This window comes from Syngnathus scovelli, chromosome 14 (assembly GCF_024217435.2).
Source record: "Syngnathus scovelli strain Florida chromosome 14, RoL_Ssco_1.2, whole genome shotgun sequence".
NCBI classification, from domain to species: Eukaryota; Metazoa; Chordata; class Actinopteri; order Syngnathiformes; family Syngnathidae; genus Syngnathus; species Syngnathus scovelli.
In genome coordinates, this window is record NC_090860.1 from 14,939,020 (window position 1) to 14,953,230 (window position 14,211).

General features: G+C 42.5%; 1 long non-coding RNA gene across 1 annotated transcript; it reads right to left on the bottom strand.

Annotated features, from left to right (window-relative positions):
• Nucleotides 1–552: 552 nt before the first annotated feature.
• On the bottom strand, nt 553–12,943 carry LOC125980674 (uncharacterized). Its single transcript, XR_007485708.1, has 3 exons — nt 12,905–12,943; nt 6,036–6,307; nt 553–976 (listed from the first exon to the last, which is right to left on the bottom strand). It is a non-coding gene; the product is annotated as an uncharacterized lncRNA (long non-coding RNA).
• Between the last annotated feature and the right edge of the window lie 1,268 nt (nt 12,944–14,211).

Consider the following 14,211-nt stretch of genomic DNA (forward strand, 5'->3'; position numbering starts at 1 on the left):
TGTGCTTGCTATGGGAGCCAGCGCCTTATGTGTCACCAATTGATTTGGACAGCAGGAGGTTTTGTGAGCCAATATGCTTTCAATTACCAGCATCGAGGCACACAGGGAGGAGGCTTTACATCAGACGGGATCCATCTGAAGCGCAAAGCAAACGTTTGGGCAATTTAAAGACTATCATAATTACAAAATAGAAGCCATAACGCAATATAGTACGGACACACATCAAGGCCAAGCGCGATATGGCAAGGGAACGCTGCATTTGTGCTTATTAGTTTGCCACTCTGAAGTCATTCAAGATGGCTTTTATGTCAATTAGCTAATCCAATTAATTGTTGAATTCGAGTTGATTGTCGCAACAGTTGATTCAAGTGAATCGGAAAAGCTCTTTTAGCATGAACACTCTTTTCGTGTTCTTGGTGCCTGTGTTTATGGTTAGCTGGTCGAATTGAAGGTCTCCAAGCAGCAGGGTGGCCATAAAGCCTCCCACTTAGTCATTTTCTGATGGCTGCGCAATGCTACTGCTGATAACAATAACAACAACAACAACAAAAGTTCACAGTTACACATTTACAAACAGGAGGTCATGCTGTTAAAGCCGATACACTCATTATCTTCAAATCAAATTAAAAAAACAACAACATTACCAAGGGAACATGCAAAATGATAAGAATCAAGCTACAATGGAACTAATGGTTGGTTTTTTTGGTGCTATGACCACATTTGCAGTATCATGGACAGCGAGGCTTCATTTAAGGTCAGTGACAACAGCATGTTCGAGATTGATCATTTTCTGTAGCACAATGATAGCCTTTGCACCTGGTAGTGGAGATACTTGGCTGACTGACATTGCCAATGCACTGCGTCGTTTCAGTGGGCCACGCTTCTTCACTTTCTCAATCCGGTCACTGGCATCAGATGCATTCCAAACGCTGGTACGTCATAAAAACTCTTTAGTGGGACACAAACTCAGATGCCCCTAGGAAAAGATGAAATGTCATTTTAATACTGTCAGTCAACGGCTCATTAAAACAAAGCCAAATCCCATTTCCTCTTCACTGGCTATATACTACAAGTTTCTCTTTTCTTAGTCTCCCTGGAGGTTGGAAGCTGCTAGTTGTGGGCCATAAGTTCCGTCCATTTCTTATTCATTTGAAACCTGTGTGGGACTTCCAAATCAACTCAGCCACCTGCACGAATCCTCAAAGGAATCTGCAGTGAGGATGTAGACGCACAATGAATATACGTACATGTATATCATTTATACTAACTAGATAGCGTAACCATGTAGACATAGTAATTCCACACTATTCGTAGAGCTCAACAACCACAGCTGCATAGAAAGGGCTGGAGTGAGACAGTGAAAACTAGAAATAAAGACAGCAAACGCAATCAAAATAAAACAGGCTTGCATTTCAGGAAAAAGGCAAAGCTCCGAAAGACAAGATCATAAGCAAGTGTACATTGACAGCTTTTGATGGAGTGCCGTGTCGCTTTGAGGCTTCATGTTGCTCTGAGAACGGCTCCCATGTGACAAACGCTATCTGTCGGCGGTGGCCCGTGTTTAACAAGCTGCCGGTGGAGCACGCAATTAACAGCACCTCATTGAGGAATCTATTCAGCCTCACAGGTGATTGCTTTTCCTTGCATGCCACACTCAGCACCATGACATCAAGCAAAATTCCACCAAGGAAGGGGAGAAAAGTGGTTTGCATTACGGAAAGAAAAAAACAAAGCCCGTATTCCCGAATTCGTAGAGAAATGGAGTCGGCGACAAGGCCTCTGAGCGCAACGCGTCTTATCTCCCTACGGCTTCCTGCATACGGAGGACAAATATGTCACGGGATAAGCGCGGAGGGCTTATCAGCGTCTTCCAAGTGAGAGCTGATTTACATCATGTTAGCATAAGTATGCTTGTGTGGCTCTTGTGCATGGGGAAAACAGACAACCTTACCTGTGGGAGGGTGGGAGCTCACATTGTTGAAGTCTCAGACTGGCTGTACGTAGGCGTGTGAGTGTGTTTGTGGATAACCCTCAAATGAAATACTATGGCACCCTTCTGCCTCAAGACAACTTGAGCATACAAGCACGGCTACGTCATAAATCAAGAGGAAAGCCACGGAGACACCATGAAATATGGAGTGAGAGAGAGAGAGAGAGAGAGAGAGAGAGAGAGAGAGAGAGAGAGAGAGAGAGAGAGAGGGAGAGAGAGAGAATACAAGCTGAGCAAAGCGGGAAGGTGACAAAGAAAAGGGCAAGGGCAGGTTAGCAAAAAAAAAAAAGGTTGTGTACACCTTCATTTAGTTGGTCATTGGTCATATGACCTTCTTTTTTGGTTGGACCACTTCTCAAAGTTTGGATGGAACTGGAATATTAAACTCGATTAAAAATTCACCACCAAAACCAAACATTTGTTCAATAATATCAGAATGACAGCTACCCTGACACTTTAAAATGTGCTGTATCATTGCCAAAGCCACAGCAGCAGCGGCGGCAGCTGTGTGGCACACGCTGCCAGATTGCGGAAATAATCAAATCCATCTTAGTCACTTGCAGCATTAATGGTCTGACAAGCAAAGGGGGGAAAAAAAAAAAAGCAAAGTTGAGTGGTATATGCTTATATTTTCTGGTAAAAACTCCAACACATGCATAATGGATGGAGGACAGTATCAGATCAGTGTGTCCTTTCTAGGCCAGCTACGTATTTATGAGTTTGAGGAGAGGAGACAGCATTATAATACCTTTCACACATTGACATAGTTATTTGAAGGCAACACAAAGCAGAGTTCAAAGCTTTCACTCATCTGCACTGTAGTGATGAAATCAGACAAAAAATCACATCTTTTGATGATAGCACCCATTCCCACATTATGTACGTAGTATATTTTTCCAATTTGATTAGGCGGCAGTGTCCCTCGTGAGGATAAGCAGTTCAGAAAAGAAATGAATGAACCTCATTATAACTCCATTTGACCAATGATATTCGATGAGTTTGGCCCCATCAAAACGGCGGATGCGTTGACATATTGCTTCGAACGGTCAAACGTGTTGGAAATTTCTTGGAGACAAGAAAAAAACGTTTTGCACAAGACACAACTACCTTTTTTTGCAAGCTCAAAAACGTGCTGCGCAGTCCCAAGCATCCGTTGTTCCGTGACATACCGGGTTAATGTGGAAAATGGATCCGTCTGATGGATTGAAATATTCTATTTTTATTTCAACTCATGCTCAAAACATTTCAAGTTACAGAAGTGAAATACAATGGAAGAAGTCAAAAAGTCAAACAGGCTGCAAAAGTAACAAGAACTACATGCGGCTGTTGCAACTTACTTTGTTTATGTTTCCACTGCAAGTGAAGCCTTTAGAGAAGGCAACTAGCAGAGAGGGACTTGTCAGCGCACAAGCAGACGAGCTTTGATAGTGTTTAGCGGAGAGAAGCAAAAAGACTTTGGACTGTTTGGGGAAGCTCCGGAGTGAGGTGAGAATTCCACCATGTGCTTTTTAATGTGAAGCTCCACTACAGGGGACACAGCAGTGGCTGACTCACAAACATTCAATCCAGGTCACAGACACACACACACTTAAGGAAACTAAGTGGCAGCAGGAAACACAAATTGCTATGATGATAATTCTCAATTGCTATTTACAACATCACTCAACTTGAGTGGGCTGAACATTGGCCCTTGATGTCAACAGTAACATTCACTCACAGCCACAGAGATGCAGCGTCAGATAAACGCTTCCACTGCTTCTCAAGTTTGACTCACTCTGTGTTTCTCGTGGTCATTTCACATTGCTGAATGAAACAAACTATTGTCTGTCCTGTGCTGCATTTTCAGTCTTATGCCATCAGGAAGATGCATCCCTCTTTGTCCCTACAAAAGATAAGTGCATTTCCACCGGCACACGGTCCGTCAACATTTGGCTCATCTCTGTAATTGTGAGGATCCTCTCTCGCTCTTATTTTCGCCTCAATCGGCAGCTCGTCGCTATCCTCTGGATTGAACGCCGCTAATATTTCGACAGGAACCGTTATTTTACCAGCCCAAATCAAAATCATTGTCTCCCATTGAGCTCTACCTCGACATCTATTTTATTTTATTTTATTTTGTGTCTTGGTCAATTGCACTTTAACAGCTCACTTGTACTGTTCCACCTTCAGGCAGCCAGCCAGCCAGCCAGCCAGCGTGTGCCAATTGATATTCTCCTCACAATTTTGCTCTTTCCTTTCTGCCACACTCAGACTTTCTAACAACATACTTTGACTATTCTAATCACACAATCATAGTCACACACTGTATATGGAATTCATCCACGATTCCAACAATTAAGCCATCTTTTGCTACTAATAGAAAATACATGCAATCATTTATTCCAACAGAAAATTGCACCACAGCTTTTTATGATATTGTATTTCTTTCAGACATAGTTCAAAGTTGATCCGGAATGGGCTAGCGAGCTCATGACATGTTCTGCCTCAGAAATTCAGCCATGTGGCTTTCAAGCTATTACACAGCAAAATAATCCCTTTCCAGCCATTACACACTGGAACACACCATCACGCAGCCAGGCTGCATCGAGCCAGCCAGCCAGCCGGCCAGCCAGCGAGCGAGCGCGCGGCTCAAAGCATTTTCAGCTTTTATTGACAGTCGGAATGATTAGCTAGGAGCTGCTCGGCTCCCATCCATCACACTCTGAGCGCAACCCAGACACAAAGTCGAGAGAGGAGGGGGATACTAATGAGTGACAGAGCTAGAGAATGATACCAACAAGGCCAGCTCCATCAATCGCTATTTAGAAAAAGAGAGCAAATGCGGGGGACAATGGAGAAAAGAGCAAGACTGCATTAATCTTGTTACACTTTCAGATGTTGAGGCTCTGATTCATCTTGAATTGTTCATCTGTGAACACTTCAACAGGAGGTTGGCAGCCCACCTCAGGTTATTTAGCATGGAAGGCGTTTTCTTGGCCAAGTCCCCACAGAGTACGTGCGTGCCTTGACCCCTGCTTCCCCTTTCTCTTGAGCGAGGCAGAGTTGGCCGGTGTAAATTCACTATAGTATCTCCATAGACAGATTGAGGTTCTTGATGTGAGGACACTCACCATGACAGTATTGCTACACCAATTCCCAGGATGGCTTTTGCACACAAAAGGCCTGACATATGCTTTGACAATGGCCACTCCCAGCCCAGAGCACTGACTGACTCACTGCCCTGGTGCGGTGGCTACATCCATCCATACGTACGAGGAGGAGAAGGAGTGAGAGAATCAGGCCCAAATGGGAGCGGACAGATCATGAGCAGATGCACGCAAATGGAAAATTTAGCGCAAATGAGTCCCAACGACTCATTTATTCGGTGCCCGAGCATCCATCAGCAGACGTGCAAGATAAAGTTTGAGCCCACGCGCTTATCAATACGCCGAGCAATTTGTCAAAGTCAACACCATTTTTCCGGAATAATAAGCCTCAAAAACTCCAGGCCCATATTTTATGGACGGCGTCAAACGTGTCGTATCTTCATTTTCATGCTGTGGCATTTCTAGTTTCTATCCGCTGAAAGAATTAGAACTTAGTTCGCCACTACGGCATTGATAAATCAAAAACTTCCACACACACCGTCTCTCTCAGTTCAGACGGCCTTTAAAGGTTAAACAATTAAAAAAAAATAGATTCCAAGCATATCTGGAGGCAAATGCACATCTGAAGTTTGAACCAGTAGTGTGCATGATTTTACATACGACCTTTGCAAATCGTACAAGTTTTCAGGAGCTCGTACCAGATCAGGATGTCAAAGATTCACTTTAGATTTGTGTTTTGCCTTTCTTTTGGCTTACTGGAATTTGGAATGACTTATCACCCGCATAAAAAGCACTTGATCGCACCTGGGTAAGAATATGCATGCAACATAGTACGAGTGCAAAATGAAAGATAGCACATGGACAAAAGTGTCTCAGGCATAAATATCTAATATCTGTGGCTCTTAAAATAAATATGAAGAATTGTTCGGGCATTGCATAATGTATTCCGTGCAGCCTACCCAGCTGGATCTGCTTCTCAGGAAGTCTTCCACACACCCTGGGGATGCACTTTCTTGCACTTTGTGGAGAGACATCAATATCTGCAGAGGCCTAGCAGAGACAAATCAGCTGTACCTGAGGGTTGCCTTTTTGGCATACTCCATCCACTACTTGAGGTGACCCTCTCAGAAAGCTCCTGTAGAGTCTTCATTGGCTCGACACGAGGCAGCTGATAATTAAAGTGTCCTCTGCCAGGTGTCCAGCATGGCGCCTCATGACAATGCTGCTGCTGCTGCAAAAAAACAAAACAAAAAACACATTCAGCACAGAACTACCCAGCCAATTTTAAAGACTCGCTATTTTTTCCAAAGGCAGAAAAAGGCCACATATTATCATCATCATCATCCCTCCAGAGAGCAAGTAAGCCTTCACATTTTACCCATCAGTGAACCTCATTTGATTTTGACTTTGAAATTCCGACACGGTGGCGTAGGAGTCCTGTTAAACCATCTGATAAACATTCCAAAGAATCCCATAGGTCCTAGCTTCCGAGTGCACAATTGCATTCAATCGGACCACGTTGTCATGGCAGGTCAGAGCACTTTTGGAACAAGCTTGGGCTTATTTTCCAAGCGGTGGCAGAGCAGATGTGAACCAGATCACCTTGCGTCAGGTAGCTGGGAAGCCATCCTGCTTATCTCCTCGCTGTGATGGATTTCCAGCTCCTCCAGAAGGATGTCCATTCCAGGATCTTGCGCTCCAACAGCGCCACGGTACCGGTATCGCTCTTGTCCGATACCGTCGGCAGCTGGTTACGCAGACGACCGAGGGAGGCGTCCGCGTCCCGTTCGGCTTGAGGCGCCCGTATTTACTTGAACTTCCGGAGGCCTTCAAAAAGATAGATAGCCACTGAATTGCTACTCATGGTTCGTTTAGTGCAGGGAATAATTGACTTAGCTCCCTCCTGGCGAAAGGCGTTCCTTCTTCTTTGTTTTCAAGCACATGACAAGTGAATTTCTTCAATTGCTACCTGTTGTGGAACATCAACTCAGGGAAATGAATGATGTTCCGTCCTGTGAGCGCAATTAAGGAGTGACTATTAGAAGCAATTCATCAAAGCGCTTGAGCAGTAACTTTTAATAGAGTGATTGCGCTGTCAGCAGGGAGCTTTTATTCTTCTGCTCAAATGAAATGTTCCTTTTGGTAGCGCAATAGGTCAATTCCATTTGTCACCAACGCCGTAGTTGTCCCAACTTTGCTACTGCGCTGACGAGCAAGTAGTATCAAAAGGTTTGCTGTATCTAACATGTTATGTTTTTGCATTGTTGTCTTGGCAATCAGTGCATTGAAAATGAATGAAGAGCATACTAAAAGTTTGCAAAAATTGCGGGAGTGATATTATTATTATAAGGGAAACTCCTTTTGAATGTTAGGGACTAGTGATAAATGTAGTTTATCCATTCCCTAACAACTTGACAGATCAAGACATAAACTCTCACTTGCTTTTTTTTTTTTTTTTTTTTTTTGCATACATTTGAACATTTTGTCGTAATGCTGCAGAATGTTAAACTCCGGCAAGGTGATTAATGACGGACTAAAAATCAAAGGGTTCTGCGTATCAGGGTTATTTTTCTATCTCAGCAGAAATGATTCACAGTCCATGCATTGTTGCACACATTTCTGCACACGTTTGTGCCGTTGGCCTATAGTGTGAGAAGTGATGCCCCACACACACACACACACACACACACACAAGATAAAATGGCCCCCTCAGGAGCCAAGGAGCCTCACTTAATTCACTTAATCTCTCTGTTGCGCACCCTGTGGGTGAGACAGATAGTGGAGCATTACTCTGCTCCTTTAACTATCCACCTGATCTTCCTTCACTTATTTCCTTGTTTTCCTGTCACCTCTATCTATATCCTTTATAATCTTGTCATCTCGTCTGCGCCAGATACCGAACGTCTCACTTAGTCCATTAATGTCCATTAATCCCCAAGTCGGATTGTACCTTTTGAAAGGAACCAGTGGTTCACTTGTAAAAAAAAAAAAATACTCTGCACTTGTAATTCTTTGACTTATCTCTGTAGAAGCGCCACTTTTACCTCAGTTGCCGTCTTTTAACCCTCATAATCTGCATTTTGGTGCGTTGGTCAATCCTCTTGTCCATGGTATTGCCCACAACCGTGCCAAAAGAGATGTTTGGGTTAGTGGAGTGCTCCCATTCCAGACACCAAGACAAAAGCGTTTGTCCCCTTAGCCCACCCGAATGAACGGTGCGGCACTTAAAGGAAGGCTTCATTAATTTAACGCGGGTGGCTTGATTGGTAGCAATTAATTCGTTTAGATTGTAAAAATGCACGAGAGCTGGAAGACACACCTCCATATTGATATAGTATTTCACTTTTACGGCAACATTTACAACACAGGTGTGTCCAATGAGATTTAACATGCAGAAAGATACGGCTGTCAAGCAGAAACCACAACGATTCGCTTCGGTATAGTACGTTGACTGTCAGAAAAATAATTTGTCTGGTATGGTCAGGTTGAAAAGGAAAAAATGAGGCGGGTTTTTGCCTTTTGCACACTATGTCATGAAATCAAGTTAAGATTCGAATCTGGAGAAAGAAGCCTATGATTGCTTTCCTTGCCTCTCTGCTCCTGTCTTATCTCCAAGCACCTATCATCCCTTTTTATCTGATCATCAATCAAGTCCCGACTTGACTGACAACTGATGAAAATCTCGCCGTAGCAGAGGATGAAGCCGACATGGTGTTGGCGGAGGTGGATCACTTGACTTTAATCTGAGCAAGTCGTGAACAAGAGGAGCTTTGTCATACACTAGGTAGCAGTAGTATCATGAGATTGAAGGTACGATGTGCATATTCATTGTAAGCCACAGTCCTGAAGTTATGATCAATAATTAGCCAGCTCATTGAATACGCTGAGGTCACCGGCTAAGTACTTTGCATCCATTTATGAGAAGAATGAGGCTACGGGCTATAAACAGCAACAGCAAAGTACAACCCCCTTATGTGAACTTATTTTGTGGACCTTGACATTTCATCATAATACTTAGGGACAATAGCTCTTTCAGAAAGTGGTGTGCCCACTTTTGCGTCTAGTCTTTTACTTGTATCCCCTGCTTACGGCGTCATGGAATATGGAAGTGGACCATGCAAAGGGCCCTCAGGTTGATTTCCTTAACCCCTTCCCTTGAACCACCTAGTGAGACAAGCTGTTTCACATGTTACTGAGGTCAGCATGGTCCCATGTCAAGGTTCTTGGGAGGAAAAAAAAAAAAAAAAAAAAGACAAAACAAGTCATTGAAGCACCACCGTCAACAGCCCACCAGTTGTTTGCCTCCCAGTCGGGATGTCTCCGCTTCATAACTCAGCTTGCCGAATTTGCATCTTCTCCCTTGTGCTGGCATGTCATTTCTCCATGTTCTTGTGCTTCCACCCTGGTTTGAAAAATTTGCATGAAGTCCAGCCCCAAAGTCAGCTCGGATAAGGCTCCACCTGCGCTAAGGCGAGGAAGAGCTATGGAAAATGGATGCTCGAGTGAAGCCACAACAAATCAGAGCATTGCGCATGATTTCAGCTTTGAGTCCATGTCATTGTAAACAGGATTTCCTTACGGGTGGATGCAACTCTTGACTAATGTCCCAGAATGGCAAATGATGATTCAATCACAAACATCCTTAGGGTTCCAAAAGAAAGACAATGTAAAAGAAGCCATGCGTCGATTTACCCAACCGATTTACGGCACTTTCACAAGGCTAATTGTTTCTGAGCTGTGTGGCAATTTCCTATTGTAGGAGAAATCATAGTACAAGCTTTCGTTCTTATGGGCAAAAAAGGTCACACACACACATTGATTTATGCAGACCAAACATATATGCTTAAAGGAAAACGCTGAACTTTTCTTGAACCAGAATTGCCACACAGCATCAAAGTAACAAATCTGGTGTGAAATATGAATATTTGACTGATTAAAGCTTTAGCTAGTGGAGAAAGAGTTTATCCTAAGGACATCTGCGTAATGAGGAACACTAACTTCACCGCTTTACAACCTTTGCTTCTCACCGTGAAGTCGAGTTTCCATTCTGCTAAATGAATTGGCTAATTTACACAATGTGAGGAAACTGACTGGCACTTTCAATTTGTAGGTCTGCTAAGTGATAGATTGATGGGTGGAGAGAGAGAGAGAGAGCGAGAGAGAGAGAGAAATATTTATATATTATACAGTAGGCCATATCTATTGCCCAACACTGTGTGCAATGCCTGCCACACATGCACGTTTTAATGGACTCCACTCCACTCGCCTCTGCTATTAAACAATTACAAATATCCATCATTGTTAATAATTATTGTGAGAATTCATGTAAGTGGTCAGTGTCTTCATATTTCCCCCCTCAACATTGTGTGTGTGTGTGTCTACAGCATAGAAGCGGGAAATAAAAGTGATGAATGTTGAGAAACAAGCCCTCCACTATACATTATTTATGAAGGTTATGGTTTATCATTACAATCAGCAGGGAACTGAAGGGTGAGTAAAAGGCCTTGAGAATCAACTGAATGCTTTTGATTTGGAGAGTAGTAATAGAAAGGTTGCGTCAAGTGTTTGAGTGCTCGCTCTGGGAGCGGGAGAAGGAAAAGAGAATTTGTAACATGCCTTTAATTCATAATGAGATTTTTGGCAGGTTGTGTGGAATGCCATCAGTGACTCATGCAGGCAGACGTGACTCAAAGTAACTCAAAGTTCTTTTCGGTCTGAGAATTTCCTCCACTGACGACAGCGCGTGTCTATTCATATACATACATATGCTCGACATTCTTAATGTAGATGGCAAGACAAGCTACAACTTGCTATAAGAAGTATAAGAAGCATGATGGCACAGCAAAACGCCAAGAATGTTCACTACAGCTTTTCAACTCAATAAAGGGACAGTTAACACTTCATCGAACATAACTTAAAAAAAAACACACACATTTGTGAAAAAGCCAGAGATTTCTGACTCCAGCGTAAAACAGGAGACAAAGTGCAGCTGTTGCCTGGTAACCATCTTCCACACATTGAGATGAAGCTGCAACAAAGCCATGTACTCGGGCTGGGCTTCCGGCAGCAACACTTCATCCATACAGACACCTTTTAATTAGCATACGACACCTGTAACTGTCTTATTATTGTAGCAACCACCTCTAGATTTCATTCTTGCATTGTATGTGTATTTCTGTTTTTTTTTTTTTTTTTTCTTCCCATCGCTCCAGAGTTGCTCTGGATATAGATTTGGAACATTTGCTTGGGAATGAAAAGAAAAAACAATCACCAACCAAGAAGCTCTTCTATATCTCATTGGCTCGTGTTACAAAGCTCTGTTTTTGCAATGTCACATTTGCATCAAGGTACCTAAAAGAATCTTTCATATTTCCCTCTCAATTTGCAGCTTTAATGGTGTTTGAGTGTGTGCTGGTGATTTTCCTTTCTTCTTCCTTTTTTCTTTTTTTTTGCCTTTCCGGGTGAGTTGGCCTTCCAGTGTGGAAAAAGAAGCTTATGTCAAGGCCGCGCCATTAAAAGCAGATATACAATTTCAGATAGTCTACTGCAAAGACGTAACATTGCTGTTCGAATTTTCCAAAGTTCTGAAAGCTTTAGCCAACTGTAACTTTATAACAGTACTCTGAATGGTTTTGAATTCCATTGTTATCAGTCCCCAACAATCCTGGTTGGCTCTGAGCAGTAACCGCCAAAGAAATGGATTTTCATTCCAGATGACTTGCTATTATTCACAAAAACCGTTGTATTGACAGTCATTCCGGTGCACCGAAACAGAGCAAACTCCAAATAAATAGCAACTCTATTTATTTCATCTCACTTTTGTTGTCTCGTCTGCTTCCATCCACATTCCTCGCTAAGCAAATGAAGCATCCAAACCATAGCCGTATACATACATTCCCACGAGTGTGAAATGGCAATGTAAACAACATGGTGTATTTCATTTCAGCAGAACACAACGCAGCATTGCTTTGGGTGCAAAGAGATGAGGGAGAGAAGAAGGAGAAGGAGAAGAAAGAGATAAGCTCTTCTCCGGCTTCCTGCTGGCTCTGCTTCACCGTGTTGAGATTAACTGCTGCACCGTGACCTTTAATTCTTCCCTTGTTGCGCTCGCTTGGTTCAATACCACTCATTTTATCAGCAGAGAGAAGTGAGATAGTGTCAGACCGACAAAACGGAACTTTTTGTAACAAGCGCAATTACCGTTTGACTTTGAACAGTTCCGTTTTAAGAAAGATTGTATGAAAGAATGGCGATTAGTTATTTGCTGACTTGACTCAACTCAACTGCAGGGTTCACACTCTTTTTTTGGCGTTATAATGTCTGGGATGGTGCCATGCAGGGTTGAAGGAGGGCCCATCACAAATCTGTGTAGCCCCCTCAGCATTGTATTTCATATTCTAAATTGGAATTATGAAGAATTGTGTTTTTTTTTTTTCCAGCTAGCCCCAGGAGAGACAAATTCATCCATGATTGTCTTTCGCTCGGAAAAGACTCACTCATAGTTTAACGTTATTCACTACAAATTTTAAAGCAGCGATTTATGTATATTTTTCTTTTGGAAAGTAAGAGAAAAAAAAGCTAATGCAAACATCGATCAGGTTTAATGGAATAACTTGAACACATTGATGTTTTTCCCTTAAGCATTTTGCTTTGATTATTTTTTCCCCCAGTTAGATTTAACAACCTTTTCTTTTCAGAGATGGGAAGTTCCATGCTCGTATCAACAATGCGTAGCTTGGATTAAGGGTTATTGAAGGCAAAGGGGTAGCGGAGAACAGATAACAGGTTGAGCAACAGTATGGACAGACCAACAGCGGGGGTAACGTACCTGCTAAGAACGCGGCAAGACAACAGGTAGGTCAACACAACCAACTGAAACGGAGCGCAGGGTGGCCGGGGTTTATATAGGGCGGCTAACGAGCTGGGAACAGGTGTGGAAAAGGTGCAGGTACGGCCAATCAATGCTGATCACTGCATAGCAGGATGGGAGGGGCAGGAGCAGATAAAGGGAACTGTCCGAGGTTCTCATCAGTGACAGCAGTGACAGCACTACATATTAATGCTGACTCCCCCCCAAAAAAGAAATAGCAACAAATTGGACTGGAATTGGGGAATTTTCAATTTTTCAGATTTGGGGTCACACAAAATCAGTTTGCAATTTGCACACTTGCTGAACGGTGCATTCATTTTTTTGGGTCCGCATTAATTCAAAAGACTAGCAAGTGCCTGGTGTTCCATTAGTGCTAAAAAAAAAAAAAAAAACTTATTTGGAATGAAAATGCACAGCACATTCATTATCGCTGGTCCTCCTGACTTTGGAATTGTATAGCATGGCTATTAAAAGTGTTTGCTGAACACTAACTAGATTACTTAGAAAGCTAATTTCAATTAATTTGGGCATGGGCATACAGAGTGCACTTTAAATCCAACATTGGCAACATCTGTCTGCTGCGATAAGCCAAGATGCCAGGAGCCACGAAGAAATATGCACGATGGTGTTTGTGTGTGTTGTTTGGATGGTGAAATATTTACAAACACTTGAATTCAATTCCATCCGTCCACCTCAAATGAAACATGACCGTGCAGTTTGCTAAATTGATCATATGCATCAAGACTTTGAAGATCGGGATCCATCAAAAACCTCAACACAGCATCCCACACATGAAAAGCTTTTTTTTTTTTTTTTCAACCTTTGACAGGCATAAAGGTAGAAAATCCATTATTTAACTCTTTTTGTCGCATTGTTTGCATTGATCATCCAGTGCAGAGCCCCTTCAGAAACAATTAAGATTCTGTCTCACCATCAATCACCAGTCTCCATTTGCGACATGATTTATAAAAGCCGGTCTGTTTTTTTTTTTTTTTTTTTACTATTAATCATGCATTGTATAATAGAGATTGGTAGACATTTTCACTGATCCCACTCATAGATACATCCACATATATTGTAGCGTAGTACCTATCAGAGCCCGCCTCTGACCATTGTCAAGCATGATTGTGTAAGAGCTACTATATGTAATGGTAAAAAGAGCCGATTGGATTTCATCATCCGTCTGAAAATCAGAGACCTATTCAGAATGAAATGGAGCTTCCTTTGTGGTCTAATACAACAATCTGAGGCACAATTCCACCATG